This window comes from Hyperoodon ampullatus, assembly GCF_949752795.1.
Source record: "Hyperoodon ampullatus genome assembly, chromosome: X".
Lineage (NCBI taxonomy): Eukaryota > Metazoa > Chordata > Mammalia > Artiodactyla > Ziphiidae > Hyperoodon > Hyperoodon ampullatus.
The window spans coordinates 8,609,642-8,630,815 of record NC_136913.1 but is presented as its reverse complement, the minus strand read 5'-3'; the positions used below and the strand labels follow the sequence as shown (position 1 = coordinate 8,630,815).

The 21,174-nt window shown below is 42.2% G+C and overlaps 1 protein-coding gene across 2 annotated transcripts in view; it reads left to right on the top strand.

Annotated features, from left to right (window-relative positions):
- Nucleotides 1–21,174, top strand: part of ARHGAP6 (Rho GTPase activating protein 6) — a gene marked incomplete at both ends in the record, with an annotated part of 490,865 nt that overhangs the window by 222,519 nt on the left and 247,172 nt on the right. The gene's annotated exons all lie outside the window — the stretch shown is intronic.

The window sequence follows — 21,174 nt, the reverse complement described above, 5'->3', positions numbered from 1 at the left end:
GTCACTGCGTTTGGGGCCGGGGGCCGTACCCTGCCGCCGCCTCGCTGGCCAGGGCTAAGAAATGGAGCTCCCAGGGCTGGGCCCAGGTTTGCCCACTCAACCTTTGGTCACATACCCTGCAAGGACCGACACAGAACTGGACGGGAGGCAGGGGCCGCTTGGTGATGGCAGCGTGTGGCCAGTGGACCCTCCGGAGAAATGCTGCAGGGCGGGTCGGGATGCCGCGGGTTTGCTCCTTGGAAAGGGAGCAAACTCCCAGGGAGTTTGTAGCGGGACACAGTGTTGCACATTTTCTGATTAATACAAGAAGGTGGCAGGGGGTCTTGTGTCGGTGACCTCTCTTCTCCCTGTTGACTCAAATATTCCACATTTATTGGGGGCCTACTGTATGCCAGGCACTACGAGCCGCTGGGGACCACAGGACACACCGGACAAAAAGCTCGTGGGATTTGCCTCCTTTAAAGGAGGAGTCAAGATTTCAAGGTTAACGACCGACTGACCAAATCCAGATTCGAGATGGAGTCTATTTTTGAGAAAGAGAAAAGACTTAAGAAAAAAAAAAGTAGAATGAAAATAAAGATGTTTCTGAGGAATGAGTACTACTTCTGAAGATTCTGAGCGCTGCCTCCAGGAAGCCGGCAGGCGTCCTTGTTAGTTTACTCCAGTTTTTGAACATTTCTAAGATGTGTCGTTTTGACGCGGAGCCTTGTAGTTGTTCTGGCATCTGCTACTTTACTGAGTTTTCCTTGACATGATTTTCACTATTGAGATTGGACATGCTGGGTGCCAACTTTCAAAACTGGGAGGCAGGCAGAAACTTAAGACAAGAATTATGAACATTGATAATATGAATGTTCAATTATGAACATTGATAATAAGGCAGAGACAGTTATCTGTCTGGAATTCGTGTCCTCCAAAGTGCACTCGCCACATTAAAAAAAGGAAAGTTTACACGGAAGGAGTCGAGGTGGACAGGGGTGGTAGGTGCAGAGGTCCCCGATCTGCCCCAACTGGTTCCCGGGGCGCAGAGTGAGGTCCGGGATCAGCCGGGGGTGGGCCGTTGTGCTTGCTGCGAACTTCTGCGGTTTCACTTTGCTGCGCTGGAAAAAAAGAGGGCCTGAGTTAGAAAATCGTTAAGGTTCCTTCTCACGCACGCGTTCTAGGAACGTATGATGGCTCGTTCTCTAGTTTTGCCAGGGTTACTTGCCTTGAAACGCCCAGTGAGACACTAGTAAGTTACTAATACTTGTATGTGGGTTTTTTTTTGTTTGTTTTTTTTTTTTTTGAGACACAAATGGCTCAGCGATTTGCCTTTTAAAGCGGTATTCAGGACAACCCATTTTCGGCAGAGGTCTCTTTGCACTGAAGGATCTAGAGTCTGTGCTCATTATGTCTAATCAGCATTTCACTGCACTACCTTTTTCAGATTTTGAACCGTGTGCTGGTGCCCTTTAATTTGCAATCTGAGGTGTCAATGTCATTTACAAGGTGAGGGAGGAAAGGTGAGACGTGGCTCCTTAAAAAAAAAAGTCTATTCATTCTATGAATGATTATTGCCTCAATTATGCAAATACATCCAATGCATCACAAAACAATTTAAAAATTATTTTCAATCAGCTGTCTCATTCTCCTAAAAGCATAAACTTAGAGTCAAACTGATGTTAATGTCTCCTCTTGCACTCTGAAGATATGCTGATGAAATAGCCCTTTATCCTAGCACAGATCACCACATACATATTTTCTGATTTAAGACTCTTAAAAGGAAGATTCCAGAGGGAATATGTTGGTTCTCAAGTTGGAAGAAGTCACCTGCGTCCTCTGAAGTTTCCTATGCATACTTTAGAATGATAAAGCAGCAGCATTCAGCAGCACGGTATCAGTCACAAGTCAAAAGAATGTTCTTTATTGTGACCCATTGTTTTTCATATTAACATAACTCTCTGTGCCTTAAGATCTATTCTAACGCTGCACTCTTCTTCAGCTTCCCCTACAGTGGTTTAGGTAATTCCAAGAGCTTGTTTTGCCTTTTAGCATAAATATTCCACTTACTTTGCTCATCTTGGTCTTGCCCCACTGTGTATCGTCCTGGAGTCCTGCGGGCTTTTTGTGTCTGTATCTTCCTCGAAAAGAATTATCCTCCACGTGCCCTCAGTACCTCTTGCCTCCTCTGAAATATAATCCAGGGGCAAGTATATAATAATACTCTTCCTTCAGTGCTTTTTTCATTTGTCCAAGGTGAGATTGCATAGAAGAAATCAATGGCTCACATTTTATTCGTTCACCAAACATCTGTGGAGTGCCTATTTTGTACCAGCTATTTGGTCACTTTTCCAAAGACGATTAAATAGTGAAAATGTTAAGAGTTGTTATGAACTCTTCACTCATCTTTTTAAATGGTCCTAATGGTCACAAAGAGAGAAATACAAACACTTAAGTAGATAAGAGCATCCTGCATTTATAAAATCACTTAACACTTTCCCAAAGTATAGCAAAACTGTCTTGTTTTATCATCATAACAAAAATGCAGCTAATGTTTTCCTCCCAACCTTTCCTCCCCCGGTTTTCCCACGTGGAGTTTATGGTGACTCCGTCCTCCCAGCTGGGTGTCGCCCTTGACGCCTTTTGGTGACTTGGTCAGATTTGTATTTTGAAAATCCTGCTCTGGTCCCTGGAAGGAGTCGAGGGTGGGGAGAAGGTAGAGTGCATCCTGGCACTTGGGCCAGGGAGAGATGAGAGGAGGTGACCTACACTCGAGCTCGTCTGGAGGTTGAGAGCAGTCAGCATAGTTGAGAGATGTTTAGGACGCTGAACCAGCCAGCCTGCATTTGGATGGGCTGCAGAGGTGCTAGAGGATGAGGGTCAAGGGTGACATGCACAGATCAATGATTGCCTGGCAGCACTTCTAGAGAAACTGCAGTTTCTCATTATTATTGTCTTCTACAAGTTGCAAAGTGTTCGGACACAGTCTGTGTCATTTTCAGCCTCAAATCCGGCTGGTGGCTTAGACAGGTTTTCTATTTTGTGGCTAAAGAAATCCAAGCTTAGAGCAGTGGAGTTCAAGGTGGCACAGGTGCAGTTGGTGACAGAACGGGGAATTTTATCCAGGTACCGTGATCCCACAGACCTCATCTGACTCATTTAGAGAACTGAGATAGATGAGGCACATTATCCTCGCCCCTTCCTCTTTTGTCACCATAATAAACCAACAATCAAATATCGTACCTTCAGTGACTTAACGTAACCATACATGTTGTTGAATTACACGACCAGATAGCTCTTTAATTGGACTGGTATAGACAAAATGCAAAATTTAAATATCCATTAAGTTCAATGCCATAACTTTGTCTTTCTCAGGGTTTCTCAGCCTCAGCAAAATGCACATTTTGAGCGGGATAGTTCTTTGTTGTGTGGCTGTCCCGTGCACCGTAGGATGTTGAGCAGCACCCTTGATCTCTGCCTACTAGATGCCAGTACCATAGCCCCACGCCACCCCCAGTTATGATAACCAAATGTATCTCCAGACAGTGCCGTATGGCCCTTGGGGGGCAAAATTGCTCCCGCCTGAGACCCCCTGGTCTATCTGATTTTCATGTATGTTTCTAAGAAGATGTGACATTTACTGTGTAATAAGATCGAGAAAGAGAAGACACAGTAAATGTTCTGAGTATTATATATATATATATATATATATATATATATATATATGCTATACAATGAACATGCAAAACTTTAGAAAGAGACCAACACAGAGGTTCAGAGAGAGTCTCAAACACAGCGCAAGTGCTGGGCGTAGAATAATGAGTCACCCCAGTTTCAATGATCACGGCTTTAACAATGTTCTCCCACTTTTGTTGACCCCCAAAAGTCAGGTCACTTGGCCTGGGTTAAAGATTACCATAGCCTACCTTTCCCAACAGTCCTCGTATACCTTCTTCCATTAACCACAAACAAAATATTACAAACCTTGATTGTCTACCAAGATCATGTGACAAAAGTCTAATTTCATGACAAGCTGTGCAATTAAGTATGGCGACTTCTTCAGGTGAATTACTGCGCTGAGTATTAGTTTTAATTTAAAAATTTTTTTTTATGTTTTGGCCACGCCACATGGCATGTGGTATCTTATTTAGTTCCCCAACCAGGGATCGAACCCACGCCCCCTGCATTGGAAGCACAGAGTCTTAACTGCTGGACCACCAGAGAAGTCCCAAATGAGTGTTAGTTTTAGAACAAATTATCGGGCATCTTTTTTTATCTTTTATTTTATTTTAATTTATTCATTTTTTAATTTTTAATTTTCTTAACATCTTTACTGGAATATAATTGCTTTACAATGGTGTGTTAGTTTCTGCTGTATCACAGAGTGAATCAGCTATACGTATACCTATATCCCCATATCCCCTCCCTCTTGCATCTCCCTCCCACCCTCCCTATCCCACCCCTCTAGGTGGTCACAGAGCACCCAGCTGATCTCCCTGTGCTATGCGGCTGCTTCCCACTAGCTATCTATTTTATATTTGTAGTGTATATATGTCCATGCCACTCTCTCACTTCGTCCCAGCTTACCCTTCCCCCTCCCCGTGTCCTCAAGTCCATTCTCTATATTTGCGTCTTTATTCCTGTCCTGGCCCTAGGTTCTTCAGAACCTTTTTTTTTTTTTTTTTAGATTCCATATATATGTGTTAGCATATGGTATTTGTTTTTCTCTTCAGAGGCATTTTGGAACAGTTTATGAATACTATTATCCCCAGCATCTCCCTGGAGGCACACACTTATTTTCACCCCCTTTTTTGAAAGGGAAACAAGAAGATTTCCTGTTGCCGCTGGCTAAGATAAATCTATGGATGGGTGATGTGTTCTGTGCATGGAGGTGTGACAAAAAGCAGGGGGCCTAGACTCTGACTTGGGATATCTCCCCGTGGAGTCTGGATGTCAGGATGCAGCCATTTTCGTCCCTTGGACCGGTCTACTTCTGAGCTTCTCTGTTGCTGACATCACTTCCTGTTTGGTGCAGTTGCCCTACTATCTGTGCTCTTGACCACAGCCTCATCATTAAATGCTAACTGTTTCCTTGCTCTGCTTAAGTTTCCTCCTCCCTAAGGAACCCACTGGAAGGGCTAAGCTGCTTACCCTGCCAGGGAGCCTTTCTTCACCCAAGTCAGTTGAGACCTTAATATGATAGTTTCTAAGTTTGCTTTCTATGAACATTCGATTTTGAAAGACTTTATAAAGTCATTAAGTCCACTTAATAATTCAGTGGTGTTGATTACAGGATATTCTTTGGTAATTCTGAAGACACCCAGAACTGGGCACTGTTGCAGGGCTGAGATGATATGAATCCGTTATCATCCATCAGCTCTGCCAGTGTAGACATCTTAGGAAGTTCAGCGGAACTTATACTGACCTGCTGCCTAGCTCAGAATTCACTTTTATAACACTGTTTGCTAGTCATTTGTCTCCTCACGAAAGCCAAAATTTTGCAAGTTACAGATAAGTGGGAGATTATTGAATCACCTTAATCAGCACCTCTGCTAATCATGGGTACCTTTCCCACCACCTGCCCCCACCTTCCAATGTGCATTCTTTTCTGCTGCACTCAGTTTTTTCTGTATGTGGCCTCTTTGGTCTGGAACTCTCACCACCTTAGGAAGCTACCTATCCCATCCTTCCAAGCACTTCTTAAGCACCACTGCTAGTTGATAAACAATCGGATTCCTCTTGGATGGTGCATGGAAGAGATATCTATCAATAATAAGAAAACAAATGCTACCCTTTGCCTGGTCCTTTCTGATCATAAACTTCTATTATTTCCTTTTCCTTTTCCCCGCATTGTGATAACCCTGGACCAAATACACCTGAGTCCCAACTTGACTGTGATATTATTGTCCAGTCATATGCACTCTTCACTGGGTTTTTGATTCCTCACTTGTCCCTCACCTGTATCACTCTTGGTCTTTTCCATCACAGTAAATGGTTGGCGACTTGGCGAGCTGCCCGAGCCAGACACGTAGGGGTCATCCTGGAGTCCTCCCTTTCCTGCACCCCCTGACATTGAATCTCTGAGCCAGCCCTGCCAGGTCTGTTTCACAGCACTCCCCAAATTCATCCTCTTCCTTCCATCTGCACTGCTGTTACCTAAATCCAAACCCGCAGCATCCATTGTCCTCACTAAGACAACATGGTAACCCTGTATTCCAGTCCTGGGACCAGTTGAGACCTTTTAAAAAGAAAATGAAGTTGTGACATTTCAGTGCTTAAAGCTCTCTGGTTGGTTTCCATTACACTTAGACTAATACCTTCATCCCTGACCTTGGCCTTCCAAGTCATCCTACATAGTTCTCCCTGCTTCCTAACACCCTCCCTCAGCTTACCACTGCCCAGCCACATTAGTGTACTTTCTGTTCCTCAAATGTGACCGGCTCTTTCCTGCCCCAGACCTTTGTTCCTACTGTTTCTTCCACCTCAGATGTTCTTTGCGTGGCTGTTTTTTATATCCTACAAGTTGCAGGAAAGAAAGTCGCCTTCCCCGACCGCTCTCTCCAAAGTGCTTCTGACCCCATCAGTTACCATGGATCATATCACACTAGATGCTGCCTTCATTGTTTGCTCCACTACTTGGTACATTATACATTGTTTGACTCTCCCTACTGATGTGTAAGCTTATTCAGGGCAGGGACCTAATCATTCTTTTCCCACGATATCCCCACTGCCTAGAATGGGTCCTGGTACAGGATAGGCACAAAATAAATATCTATGAGGAAATGAATCTGGCTGCCTCGGTGTTTTTACCTATAACAGATTATACCAGTGGGTTCAAAACTTCACTCATCATCATCTGATGATTGCAAAACATATTGGCTTCAGGGTTTCACCCAATTTCCACTCAATGAGAATCTCCAAGGCCTAGACTTGGAATCAATGATTCTGATATCAGCCACGTTTGGAAACCACCCATTAATTTACATGGTGGACCACTTACTGTTCAAGAAGCCTCTACAAAGCCTGGGATTTGGCGGCAAAGTGATCCAGAGAGTTCAATCCAGTGCTTCATCTGAGGTGACCCTGAGGTAATGGAGTACAAGTTTTCAGAGAGGTCTTTTGTTTTGTAACCTAGTATTCATTTCAGCTGAACCCACTAAGGATACAAGAGGCATAGGCATAATGCTTCCTTTACATAGCATGGTCTGGCAATACGTCCCTCAGCATCCATTTTCTAGGTAATCTAAGCCAGTGATTCTCAACCAGGGGACACTGGGAAATGTCTGGAGGCATTGTTGGTTGTCACAACTGGCCAGGGGTGCTACTGGCATCTAGTAGGTAGAAACCAGAGATGCTGCTCAATACCCTAATCAATGCACAGCACAACCTAACGAAGAATTGTCCAGCCCAAATGTCAATAGTGCTGAGATTGAGAAACCTTGCCTTAGCTAGATCTCTGTAGACATCAAAATCTTTACTCTTTTTGAGATTCATTTTGTATAGTGCTCTCTAAAATGAATTATACATATTTTCCTGCTATTTAAGAGTTGGACAAAATGTGAGTTACCTGTTCCAGATGTGAGTCATGGTTATGAACATGATGTTTCACACTGCGGGGGAGAGGGAGATTACTCTGAGAAGGGTGATGGTGGCCCTTCCAGAAGCCTCATTGCCTTGGACTTTTTACTTCTTCACTCCTCAACTCCGATGCCCTTTGTAATCTTGGATCTTGTTTTTTAAACGCTTCCTATCTTCTCTCTTGTGTCAGACCTTAGCTGACTTCTTGATTTATTAATGTCTAATGGTCTTATCTCAATTCACTGCCTCTATTCTGATGTAGCTGGAATACCAGTTTCTTAAATCTGATAGTCCTGGCTCTAATATCAGGAATCATAATCTCCCAGCTAGGATGTGAGGGATTCTCAGAAAGCCCACGTGCTTGGATGTTGGACCTGTGGCTGTATGTGAGTAAGGAGCTAGGGCCCGCTTCTGTCCAGCAGTCAGTCCTTGAGGACGTGATGTGGACTGACCTGCTCTGGGGGAAATGCAAAAGCACTGAAAGAAAAACAAAAGGAAGGAGGAGGAAGTTAGCGTCTCCCAGCTCTTCTTTCTCAGTTCCATCCTGGTTAAAGATCTCCCAGTCAAGACACACCTTATTGGTCCAATGTGGGCCCCCCGCCCACCCAGGAGGACAGAGGGGTAAGATCAGTCAGGTTTGAGTCATCGCCCACTGCTATTGCTAAGGAGGCAAACTGGATTCGAAGGCATTGGATTTAAAAGAATAAGTGCTTCATTTGCTTTCAAGTTTTAAAGATTAGAGAAATTTGCTATGATCTTCATCGTCTTATCATTTGTACTCAGACTTAAATGGTTTCTAACTATCCTTGCATCTCTGTATTACTTCTTAGAGTGGCAAAGTCTTATATGGGAGCATCTGATTGGCTGGAACAGGTCACATGATTTCATGTTAGTTTTAACGGGGAGAGGGAAGATCTCCCATTAGGGAGTTCATAGTGGGAGACGTGAACTATGGGCCAATAATTCTATATAATGATATATTGCCTTGAAACAGGAGTGGGGTTTGCACGATGAAGGGTAAATAAATGAACAAATGTCAATTGCAAAAAAAAAAAAAAAAAAAAAAACGAAAACAACTTCCCGATCAGCCCAGGGTGGCAGTTGTGTTAGTGGCCTATCTGCCACTGACAAGGATTGTGGAGCCCTTTCTCAAGTCCTGGCCACATCAGTGAATGTTCATTAGCACGGCCTGTTTTAGGTTGTAAGCTCCAAAATGATGGGGAGTAAATAGATTTAAAGGTCTTAGTTGCTTGCAAAATTTTGGACTAAGATCACCAACATTTACAAACGAATACAGTTAATTTAGTATAATGTACCTTCTCAGATTTTCTGGTTCTAACCTTATTTTCAAAAGATCAACTATTCTGATATATTTTATTCTTAAATACTTTCTGAATACTTCAAAACTTAACGATCGATCACATGAAACAATAAGGACTGCCACCCATCTTTATATGGTACTGCTTTCTCTGTCTTTATGGTGACTGCTTGGCTGTGGCTATGAGATACATCTCTGTTTGGATAAGTTATACACAACGTATAAGACTACTTTATTCACTCAAATATGATCAGTGTTACTAAAGGCTCTTTCCTTGAAAGATGTCATAACCCTTTGAAATGAAAACCAGTCAGGATTTTCTCCCCATTTCTTTGGTTGCTTGACACATTCTTAGAACTCTTCTAAGTTAAATTTTTATAGTAAAATTTGAGTGTTAGGAGTGCCAAATCCATTAGATTTCTGAGATGAAGTTTTCAGAAGAATTTGGAGTTATGGCTTTGGGGAAAAGTTGCCATGGAAACAGCAAAAGATGTTCAGATGAATCAACTTTAAAAATATTTTTTGAATGACCCCTTTCTGTAGCTGACTGAAATCTCTGGTAAAGAAAGGTGTCCATCCAAGTGAAATGAAGAGACTAGAAGCATGTCACCGGTGTGTGGAGTGCCTCAGCTGTGTATTTGCTGAGCTCCCCTGTGCCAGGTGGGTGCCGCCCATCGTGGACAGGTCTCTCGGACATCGTTCTGGATTCTGTACTTGGTGGTGCCATTTTAACTCGATCCACAGAGTAATAATCGTTTAGCAAGAAAATGGAATGTCAAGTTTGCTGGGGGAATTTGAAAATGGTCACACATAGTATTATTTTTGTAAGTCTTTATGCACATGACCTGTAACAGTGCCATTATGATGTCATTTTGATTGTCTAAGCAAAATGTAAAACACAGTCTTAACTTGGGTCTCAAAAGATGAGGTATTCTCCCACCTTAGCTGCTGACTCACGGGCAAGGGCATTGTATCCATCAGGATGTGGCAGGAAACAGATGGGACACTCAAAAGGGCCTAACTTAAGGAACGGACGATTATGGATGTGTCAACAGGTTTACAAGAATCAATAAGGGGTGGTGAGGCACACAGCAATTAGCAGCGGGGACGCTGTTACCACGTGGGCACAGAGAGGGGCCAGTGTTACCAGAACCTGATGACTGCCAACCTCGCTAGAAGGGACCCTGGAAATGTACCCAGCGAGGATTGCAGCAGGGGCAAAATATAAAGAAGCAGGGATGGCGTGGGATGATAGGTAAATACCCTGACCTCTTGGTCTTCCAGCTCATTCATCTCCTTCTAGTACCAAACCCAGCAAATCCACTGAGGTCAGTCTCAGAGGGCACAGACCAACACAGAGAAGGGCAGGAATTTTTGTCTTGTTTTGGCAGAAGTGGGGGAGAGTTGGCAAACAGAAAGCTCATCATATGCACGTTCAGTCTTGTTTGGGATTTAATTACTTTACGAAAGACCCTAAATTCCTGAGAATATAGAGGACTCCCAAACTGCTTAGAATGTCTCTTTCCTCTCCCCTGTGGGTTATCTTAATTACCACATTTAAACTAGTAATGTGTCAGACCAACTCCATCTACATATGATGTGCATGTCTTTAAGAATATTCACATCACAAGCCTATTAAAGTACTTACTCTTCACGTATTATACAGTATATATTTACATAGATATTGTAATTAATTTAATATCGAGAAGTTCCATGCTTAATTCAGAAATGGTTTGGTCTAAATGTATTAATGCAAATTCAAACTGTAATACATTTTTCCCCCCTAAGCCCCATAGGATCGTCTAATGTAATTTATTTTCCAAACAATGATAAAGGAAGAATCAGTTTACCTCTTTTTCTGGTTGGTGGGTAAAGAGTTTTGACGCTGAAAGTTATACATCAGCGCCGATGGGTTAACCTGTGCTTTATTCTCATTTATATCTGTTGGTAAAGGAGTTGCAGCTGAGGACTGCAGTTGACCCACCCTGTACTCCAGTGAGCTTAGCAGAGAGAAAAACTCCCTTTTCAACCTTGACTGCAGAAAGTGACTCTCATTCTTAAGTTAGTTCCTCCTCGAGGCCCCTGTGCATCCACTTTCATAACATCCATCTTGCATGTAATTGCACCTCTAAAGACCATATTCATTACAGAACTGAAAAATCCAAAGGGGCGGAGGCCAGAACCAGGGCCCATGTCTAGACGCCATATCCCTGGTCACATGGAGCATGTGCCTGACAGCATGTGCTTGAATGTCAGCAAAATTAATAACTTAGAGCTCTTAGAAATATTTAGGCTGACCTGCAGTCTTAATAATAATAATAGCCAATATTTATTGAATGCTTTCCATGAGCCCTGGACATATTACATATATTATCTCATTTAATCCTTACAAGAACCCTGTGAGCTAGGTCCTACTATCATCCCCATTTACAAGATGAGGAAACCAAGGCACTGAGTTTAGATCTGTTTCAAGGTCACACAGCTAGTAAGTAGTAGAATTGGGATTCAAATCCTTGTCGGTTTGACTGCCAGGTCTCAGTGCTTGAACCACTGCACAGTGGCTGACTGTTAAAATGGCATTGGCTTGAGATGTTTGTTACCTTTGAGATGACACTCTTAAAAGCTTTTCATTTTGTAAATATTCTAGACTCACAGGAAGTTACCAAAGTAGAACCAAGAGATTCCACGTACCATTTATCCAGCCTCCTTCAATGATAGCATCTCACATAATTACAGAACAATATCAAAACCAGGAAATTGACATCGGTATAATACTGTTAACTTGAGTACACACCTTGTTCATGTTTCACCGGTTTTTTACATGCATTCCTTTGTGTATGTGTGAGCGAGGAAGGGAAGGACCGAGAGATGGAGAGAGAGAGACAGACACAGAGAGAGATCCAGGCAATTTTATCATGTGTCTAGATTGGCATATCTGCCACCACATTCAAGATACAGGAGTGTTCCATCACCACCAAAAAGCTCCCTCAGGCTACCACTTTGTAGTCACACCCACACTACATCCTACCTCTGGCGCCTACTCTAATCCGGGCAACCACTGACCTGTTCTGCGTAAAATGACACCTTTTAAATTGCTTCCTCTGTCCTTCCGGCACAATGGGAACATTCCTGTCTCCATTGATCATTTATGTCAAAAACGTCCAGAGACCTAACAGGAGAAAATTGAGGTGAATCGACAATGAGATCAGAGAGGATTTTGGTGTTCTTGTCGTTAGTAACATACACAACCACAAATAAAGACGTCCTGTTTGGTAGTTTTTAGCTGAGCGTTGTGGTAGTTTTGTAATTCCAACTCTTGTGTTTTCTCTAGCAAAGTGCTTTTAATTGAAACAGCACAGAATTTAGCTCCTGCGTGAATGCTCCATGCTCCCTCTTTGCATGGCTGTTCTAATGGAACATCCATTTCAGGAATGACGGCCGCATGGTTGAACTTGTAGCCGCCTGGAAAAGGTACCTGAGAGCTGGCACTCTGCCGTCCAAAAGTATTTATGAACAAGGATAAACACAAGTCCCACATGTATTTGAGGTAGCCACGACCCAGTCGTGCTCTGGGCAGCGCAAGGGTTATGTAAACCCTGGAGTTGATGGTACACATGCATTTTTATTCATTCATTTTGAAGGGAGTGGCAGTTCATAGACCTCTCTTGGGGAAATGTTTGAACCTTATCAAGATTAGCTGGTTCAAAAAACCCGTAATAGCTGTTTTTATTCAGGATGGCTGCGGAGTGAAACCTTATCATCGGGACACAGTTATAAAGACTTCCTGCATTTATTTGGTTCCCACTGTTTAAAAAAAGGTGTAAAAAGAGCTGATGCTGTCTGATGCTGCAAACATAGGCACACTCTTATTGGATACTTAAATTAGTACTCAGTTTTACTATATGATTTGCCTTGATCTTTATTAGAAAGGGAGGATGTTTTTTAACACCTAGACATTCTTAGACCACCTATTGCTTTTAATTAGGTAGGCAAGGAATACCATCATTACCATGTAGGTACTTCATATCACCCATTGTAGGGTGTCTAGGGAGAACCCGGGTGTAAAGAACCATGGGGCCTTCCATGAGAATTCTGCCCTGGGGGACACCTTTAAATTTTGGATATCATTAAAAAGAATGAAATATAGAACACTTGGCATGCGTACACATGTGCACACAGACACACAAAATGGTGCTTTATAGCTGTGTTGTCTAAAATGTAGAATGGTGTTTCTGTCAGTTAGCTGTTGCCACACGAATGCCGCATAAAAAACTACTTTGAAATTCAGTGGCTTAAAACGACCATCATTTATTCTCGTGGATCTGTGGGTCAGCTGGGGTTGGCTTATCGGGCAGAGCTCAGCTGTTTGACCCGAGGTCAAGCTGCCAGTCCTACAGGGCTTGGCTCCTTGGTCATTTCCATCCTACATGTGTTTATTCTAGGGTCTAGGTTGGTGGGGCAGCATTTATCTGGAGAAGTGCAGAGGCACGATATGACAAGTGGAATCGACTACGAATACTTAATGCATAGTCTGGACTCTGGCACACTCTCATCTCCACCTACCTGCCATTGGCCAAGGCAAGTCACGTCCAAGCCTAATGTCATTGGGTAGGGAAGTACACTTCCTCCATGATGGGGCCATGGCAAGGGTGTGAGTGCAGTAAGGGGTGAAGAAATAGGGCAAATCGTTCACTTTACCACAGTATGTGAGCAAATTCGGAAAATACTGACATTTTAAAGAAGGCACAAACCTATCTCAATTTTTTCCCTATTTGGTCAGTGAGTTCTTCCTGTCATGGATATCAATACATATCTCCTTATGACCTAATTAAACAACAAAGGCAGGATGATGGGGCCATCCCGCTGATACCAGTACCCACAAATCCTCACTGATTGGATATAACTGAATAGATATCAAGGAAATATTATAGAAATAGACTGAATATATTAACAGTTAAACAGAATCATCACAGTCTTCTCCTGTTTCCTTGGGCTTAGCAGCTCTGGTTCCTCAATATATCAAGAGGAAAACATTCAAATTCACCTCCCAGGACATTTTTTAATTAGCTTTAATTTACTAGTGCTACTTTAGAAAGATTTATAAATTTAGCTCCTGTTTTAAAACCATCTTCTGAAATTGTGGACGAGGTCATTTATAATCAGAAGAAAAATATATTAATCCTTTAGTTCAAACAAATCAGAGCCAACATTTGGAAATTAGCTGATGAGTTTGATCAATTTTGACATGTAAATGGATAAGCTAAATTAAAAATAATGCACACATGCAAAAATCTCCTCTCTGAAGTTTGAAACCTTTGCCCTGTCTTCCTCTATCGAATCAACGGATTGGACAGTTGCCAAATCCGGTTTTGTTTTTCAGTTTGTTCTGTAGGTGCTCACTCCTAATAGAGCACCTACCATATCGCAGTCACTCAATTGTCTATATCAGGGGTCAGCAAACTATGGCCCATGGACCAAATCTGGACCACTGCCTGCTTCTTTTTTTTACAGCCTGCAAGCTAAGAATAGATAAATATTACATTGTTAAACAGTGGAAAAAGTCAAAAGAAGACTGGTTCACAACATGTGAACATTATATGCAATAGAGATTTTAGTGTCCGTGGAAATAGCTGTGTCCATTCATTTACATATCAATTATGGCTGCTTTCATGTTACAACAGCAGAGTTGAGTAGTTGTGACAGACTATATGGCATGCAAACTCTAAAATATTTACTAGCTGGCTCTTTACCCAAAAGGTTTGTGGATTTCTGGTCTAAAGCTATGTCCAGATGACCACAGATGCTGTAGATAGATCTACTGTTATATAAGAATGAGGGCAAAAGAAAGGGGACACACATGGTTAGCATGGAGAAGAAAGTTGAGTATGTTCAGATAAGGGCAAAATATCATTGAACATTCATTTATTCACCAGTATGTGTGGAGAACTGGGTGTGTGTCCAGTGCTAAAGGAAAATTTCAAAAAAGAATAATATCTAGTTTCTACTCTCAGGCTTCCTCTTGAATAAAAAGTAAGATGCATCCACATATGGCTTAGAGTGTCTGAAACCTATCCTCCTTGTCTCCTTCTCTAAGTCACCAGAAAACAAATCCTTGGCAATTTTTAAGTTAAAATTTGTATTTTTTTCAGAGCTTATTTTGTAAATATTCTAGGCAGAATAATTTTCGTGAGCATTGCTATTCTTACCAGTTCAAAGTGGAGAGTTGAACTCTGAAACACATCATTTACTCATTGGTTTAAAGTGCTGGTTCTTGTTTTGCATTTGAGATTTTTACATTAGTTGTCCAGAACTCCCTCAGAGGAAAGAATGTAAAGGGCCTCCAAGGGCTGACCCTAAAAACATCACTGCCCTTTTCTTTAAACTCTCTATAGCTTGCTGAGCGCTCAGCCACAAGAGCTGGGCCGTGAGAGAGCCGTTGGTCCTGGCAGTGCAGCCCGTGTTTTGCCAAGGGACGTGGCCCCATCTTACACTCTGTGATGTTTCTTTTGGCTGACTCTTCCGCATTCTTGTGACCCTTTGAATGGAGATGTCTTTACAGCTTTAGCCCTACAACCTGGCCTCCCGCTATCATTTCCTGCAGGTCTTGTCTTAGATCTCAGCAACTTCCTGAGTAAATATCACCTTGGTGTCTCCTAAGAGGAGCTTGGGAGGTTCACAAGACCTGGTTCCCACCATATGTGAAGCGTAATGTCCGTGAGTCTTCTTCTCACTGGACTCTGCAGGAGGTGAGCCTGGAATTCCCTTCAGTTCCAGAGCAAGGGGCAACGCGAGGCGCTGAACAGAGAACCAGGCAAATGCCCCTGAGGGTGGGGATCGTATCACCCCAGAGGAGGAAATTCCAATTGAAAATAGAAACCGGGCCAGCACCCTTGTGCGAGGCAGCGTACTAGACTCAGAAACCGGCAACGTGGAGCCTGTGAGGGCTGCTATCAGAAGTCCATGAATTGGCCTGAACAAGGGTGTTGTGTTTTAGTGCAGTAAATTGGGTGGTACCAACCCAAATGAAACATGATTTATCTACTTTCACAGTCGTGCTGGGCTGGAGGGTTATGCGGAAATGACTCAGTTTCATACATTTGTCATGTTGACCAATAGTCAATTCTTTAATAGAGAAAGGCAATTTGGGAAGAATATTTTCTTGAGAACTATGGTATATGTATATATGGCGGAGGCAACTTCTAACTTACCATGATAAGAATTTTTTCCATTGGTTGTTAAGGAGCAAAGGGTTATTTTGTAGAAGCTATATAATATCCCCTTGTTAATTAAATTAAGAGACCTCAATTAATGATTGTTCCTTAAAATAACAGATCTATAATTAACTGGGGAACGCTCACAGTATTACTGGGTTGCTAAGGAAGTTAGTGGCTTTTTGACTAGTCTGATGAATTTCCAGAATATCTTTAAAGAGAGTCTAGAAACTTTATCATAACCCTTAAAAAGCTATGGAACAGGATGTCATTTGGGGAAGTTTCATTTGCTTGCTTCAGCTCGTGATCCAAATTTGGAGGAGACTAAACCTCTCCAGGGTTTTGTCTGCAAATAAAGTTGAGAATATGTGCTATAACTCTTTTAACCTGTTAAGAGTTTGATTTGGGGGGCGGGTAGGGGTAGTACTGGAAGAGAGTAAAATGGACACTTTTGACTTTAATGAGGAAAATACTGCACGATGGAAAAATGCTGTCTGTTGGTTGGTTGTCATAAGCTTTAAAATAGTATTTTACAGTGGAAAAAATGTCGTTTGTAGGACTGTTTTTCAGAGGTTTCTTTGCAACATTTAATTTATTTGTTCCTTAAAATTATTAAACATCACAGACACCAAAATCTTGCTGTAGAAGTAGGATTTTGTTAAAGGAGAGATGTATTTTTGATTTATATTTCATATGTATGTGTGAAGATATAATGACTTCCACAGATCTCTAGAGACAGAAAGTCGATTAGTGGTTGCCTGGGGCTGGGAGTGGGAAGGGAATGACTGCTAATGGGCACCAGGGATGTTATTAGGGTGATTGAAATGTGCTAAAACTGGATTGTGGTGATGGTTGCACAGTTTGGTAAATTTCTAGGTGAATTTTATGATATGCAAAGCGTATCTCAATAAAGTCGTTTTAAAGAGTAGGCCTTAATAAGAGAATCCGAAAGTATTTATTTGCAAATGAAGGATTGAAATCAATCTTACACAACCAAACTTGAAATACATTAGTAAAATTATCGTATATTTTTTTCCCTTCTCGACCACCCACCTGGAAAAATCAAAATGTAATAAATGAGACAAACCACGATTTTTTTTTTTTTTTTTTTGCGGTACGCGGACCTCTCACCGCTGCGGCCTCTCCCGTTGCGGAGCACAGGCTCCGGACACGCAGGCTCAGCGGCCATGGCTCACGGGCCCAGCCGCTTCGTGGCACGTGGGATCCCCCCATACCGGGGCACGAACCTGTGTCCCCTGCACCGGCAGACGGACTCTCAACCACTGCGCCACCAGGGAAGCCCAAAACACGATTTTTTACTACTTATTCAGGGTTCACAGAAATCTGACCAAGTGTTCATTTGTGGTTAGCACAGAAACATCCCACCAAACTAGACACCAGACTTCTAAGAAATTCAACTTTCTAAGTAAAGCGCCATCTCAGTTTTGCTATAATTTCGGTTTTAAAGAAAGGCACATTAGAAGGTGATTATTTGCTTTACAACACTATTTTCTGTAGTGCTCTTTTTAAACTCACAAAATCACCTATGTATTTAAAACAGTATCCTTTAGACCTACTGTATAGCACAGGGAACTTGGCTCAATATTCTGTAATAACCTAAATGGGAAAAGAATTTGAAAAAGAGGATACTTGTATGGGTATAACTGAATCACTTTGCTGTACACCTGTAACTAACACATCATTGTTAATCAACTCTACTCCAATATAAAAGAAAAAAGAAAAACAAACAAACAAAAAACCCCCAAACCAAAAAACCACAGTATCGTTTAAAAAAGAACTCCGCTGCAGTCTGCACATTCCAGCAGTATCCATTACAAAAAGCACAGTGCACACCAAAGGGTCCCTTCTCCTCTCCTTGCCTAGGACTGTGTGTCTCTGTGAGTATGCAGGCCCAGTGCTACCTTTGCAGTCCTCCTGGGAGGATGTGGCAGGGGTCCTCCAGCTCAACAGCTCTCAGCCCTGCCACTTGACAGTAACACTCTGAGAAGTCCAGAGGGTGTGTGGCTACACGTCCCCGCGTGTGCTCCTGGGTGAACACTTGACATAGATATCCAATGAATCATGGGGTGCAATTCAGAGACACCCCCCCTTCCCCTTTCCTGAGGGCTGTGGAATCAGATCTACCAGGCTGTGGCACTCGTTGCATCTTTTATGCCTAGAGAAGTAATGTTTATGGCAAGGTACCCAGGTTGAAGAGGCATTAGGTTGGTGAAGAGAGGGAGAAAACTCTCCAGAAAGAAGGAATAGTTTGTGCAAAGTCCCTGGGGAACAAAGAACAGCAGGTTCGGGCTTCCCTGGTGGCGCAGTGGTTGAGAGTCCGCCTGCCGATGCAGGGGACACGGGTTCGTGCCCCGGTCCGGGAAGATCCCACATGCCGCGGAGCGGCTGGGCCCGTGAGCCATGGCCGCTGAGCCTGCGCGTCCGGAGCCTATGCTCCGCAACGGGAGAGGCCACAACAGTGAGAGGCCCGCGTACCGCAAAAAAAAAAAAAAAAGAACAGCAGGTTCCAATAACCTAATGAAGAAAGTTCAGAGTGAGTGAGGGGGAGAGGGCATAAGAAACATTTGGAGAAATGGGTGGGGTGGGCAGAAGAATGACAGGGTCTTGAAAGCCACACAGCAAGTATATTGGATTGTAGCCTAGGAGCAAGAAGAAGCTATTGAAAAATTTTAAACAGTGTGATGGGGCGTGTCTGTGTGTGTGTTGTGATCAATTTCCTCATCCATAAACAAAGACATGATGAAATTGTGTTACAGCCTTTTGGTTACTCAAGATAAGAGGTCCTTTATTGCCAGGATACCCATAGGGTCTCCAGCCCTGGATATCTTGTCAACCCTCATAGGAAGAATTCATGGATGACTGCGGTGGATTCTACTACTTTAAAATCTGCTTCTGACTGTTCCTGGCTCCTCTGCTCCAGCACCCACTGAACAGCAATTACTACATCTCTCAGCTAACTAGCAACAGAGAGAATCCCATTAGTTCAGTTTGGGTAGTGGCATCCATGCTGGGAGAACTATCTCAGCATGCCTCCTCGTAGGCCCCTACTGATTGGGTGACTGTCGGATCAGTCACCAGCCCTGGGCCAATCAGCTACGGGTAAGGGTGGGTTTATAGTACCTGGATGGAATTTTATGCTCAAGGAGCCCCCAGTGGCTGTTAACCTCAGCAAGAGGTGAATGTGGGCATGGAAAGAATTTTGTTGCCCTTCTCAGTAGCAAATAAGCAAACCACTGCCAAGAGCAACAACAACAACAACAAAATCTTGCAGAGTTGTGGCGAGGATAACAGATATTGTAGGTGAAACTTATACAATGCTTGCCTCACTGTTAACAGCAGTGCTTGTCAGATAGTGTGCATTGAGAAGTTGGTTGCTAGTTTTGCTATTAATCACCCCATTCCTCCCACACCCACACACGTACACACATCACTTAAGTAGACTCTGCTTGACAGGTTACCAGTTTGGGGTCTTAATCTTTGACACAAGAACCAGTGATAATACCTTTGACCAATGGATGGATGACTTATAGCTCTATTTTCATAGTTTTTTAAAGTTCTGTTATTGAAGTCATTTGTTTTCTTTAGTTATTAATCTTACTGCTTCCTCCAGCGTTTTGTTGAAAAGCATTTCATCATGTTTTGGTTAAGTGATTTATGGTTAGCTCACAAATTCCAGTCTCAAGATTAAAGTTACTCACAAATTCCTTAGGACATTCATTGTGTTAGCAGAAATTAAAAGAAAAGAACTGTGGGATTCCTTCACAATTCTGTTGAATTCCATCATATACCTACACCACATTTACCTCCAAATGGCCAATAAACATATGTAACGTACATACAGTTGGCCAATAAGGACATGACAACATGTTCTAAATCATTAGCCATCAGAGAAATGCAAATCAAAACCACAGGGATGTACCACCTTACACCGTCTCGGATGGTAATAGTCAAAATGACAGATAGTAACAAGTGTTGGTAAGAAGATGGGAAAATTGGAACCCTCATACACTGCTGGTGGGAATGTAAAATGGTGCAGCCACTTTGGAAAAGAGTCTGGCAGTTCCTCAAAAAGTTAAATATAGAATTATCATATGATTCAGCAATTCCACTTCTAGATATATACGCAAGAGAAATGAAATGTGTGTCCACATACAAACTTGTATATGAATGTTCATAGCAACATTATTCCTAATGGCCAAAAAGTAGAAACAACCCAAATGTCCATTAACCAATGTATGAGTAAATAAAAGGTGGTATACCCATATAATGGAATATTAGTCAGCAATAAAAAGAGTGAAATACTGATACATGCTATAGCATGGATGAACCTTGAAAACATTATGCTAAGTGAAAGAAGCCAGACACAAAAAGTCACATGTTGTATGATTCCATTTATTTTGAAATGTCCAGAGTAGGCAAGTCCATAGAGACAGAAGGTAGATTGGTGGCTCCCTAGGACTGTGTAGAGGACAGTGGGGAGTGGCTGCTAATAGTTATGAGGTTTCTTTTCAAGGTGATAAAAATGTTCTAAAATTGGTTGTAGTGATGGTTACAAAACTCCATGAATATACTAAGAACTATTGAATTAAACATTTTAAATGCGTGAATTATATAGTATGTGAATTTTATCTTAATAAGGTAGTTATAAAAAAATAAAGTCAACCAATGCTAGACTTGAATGGTGTATTCCACTGTAAGGTAATTGTCTAAGCACATTGACTTATGAAACAAAAGCTCCTTGGTTATCTATTTATGAGTTGGTTTGCCATATATGTACTTAAGAAACTTCTCAGTTTACTTACAATATATATGTGACAGCTAGTTTATTTTATGTCATGGGAAACAGAAACAGAATGAGCAAGGACTGTTTACGTGAGCATAGTCTGGCCTTTCACTGAAGACTCGGGTGTATTTTAATGCCCCAAACCCACATATCCCACACATTAATCAGGGCCAACATGCTGGGAGCAATCACGACTGCCAACCACAGGAAAGTAAGATGCATTTTATGTGGACATTTGTAGGCAAATGTAGCATAATCTGTTTAACTGGTGTGGTAGTTGTGGT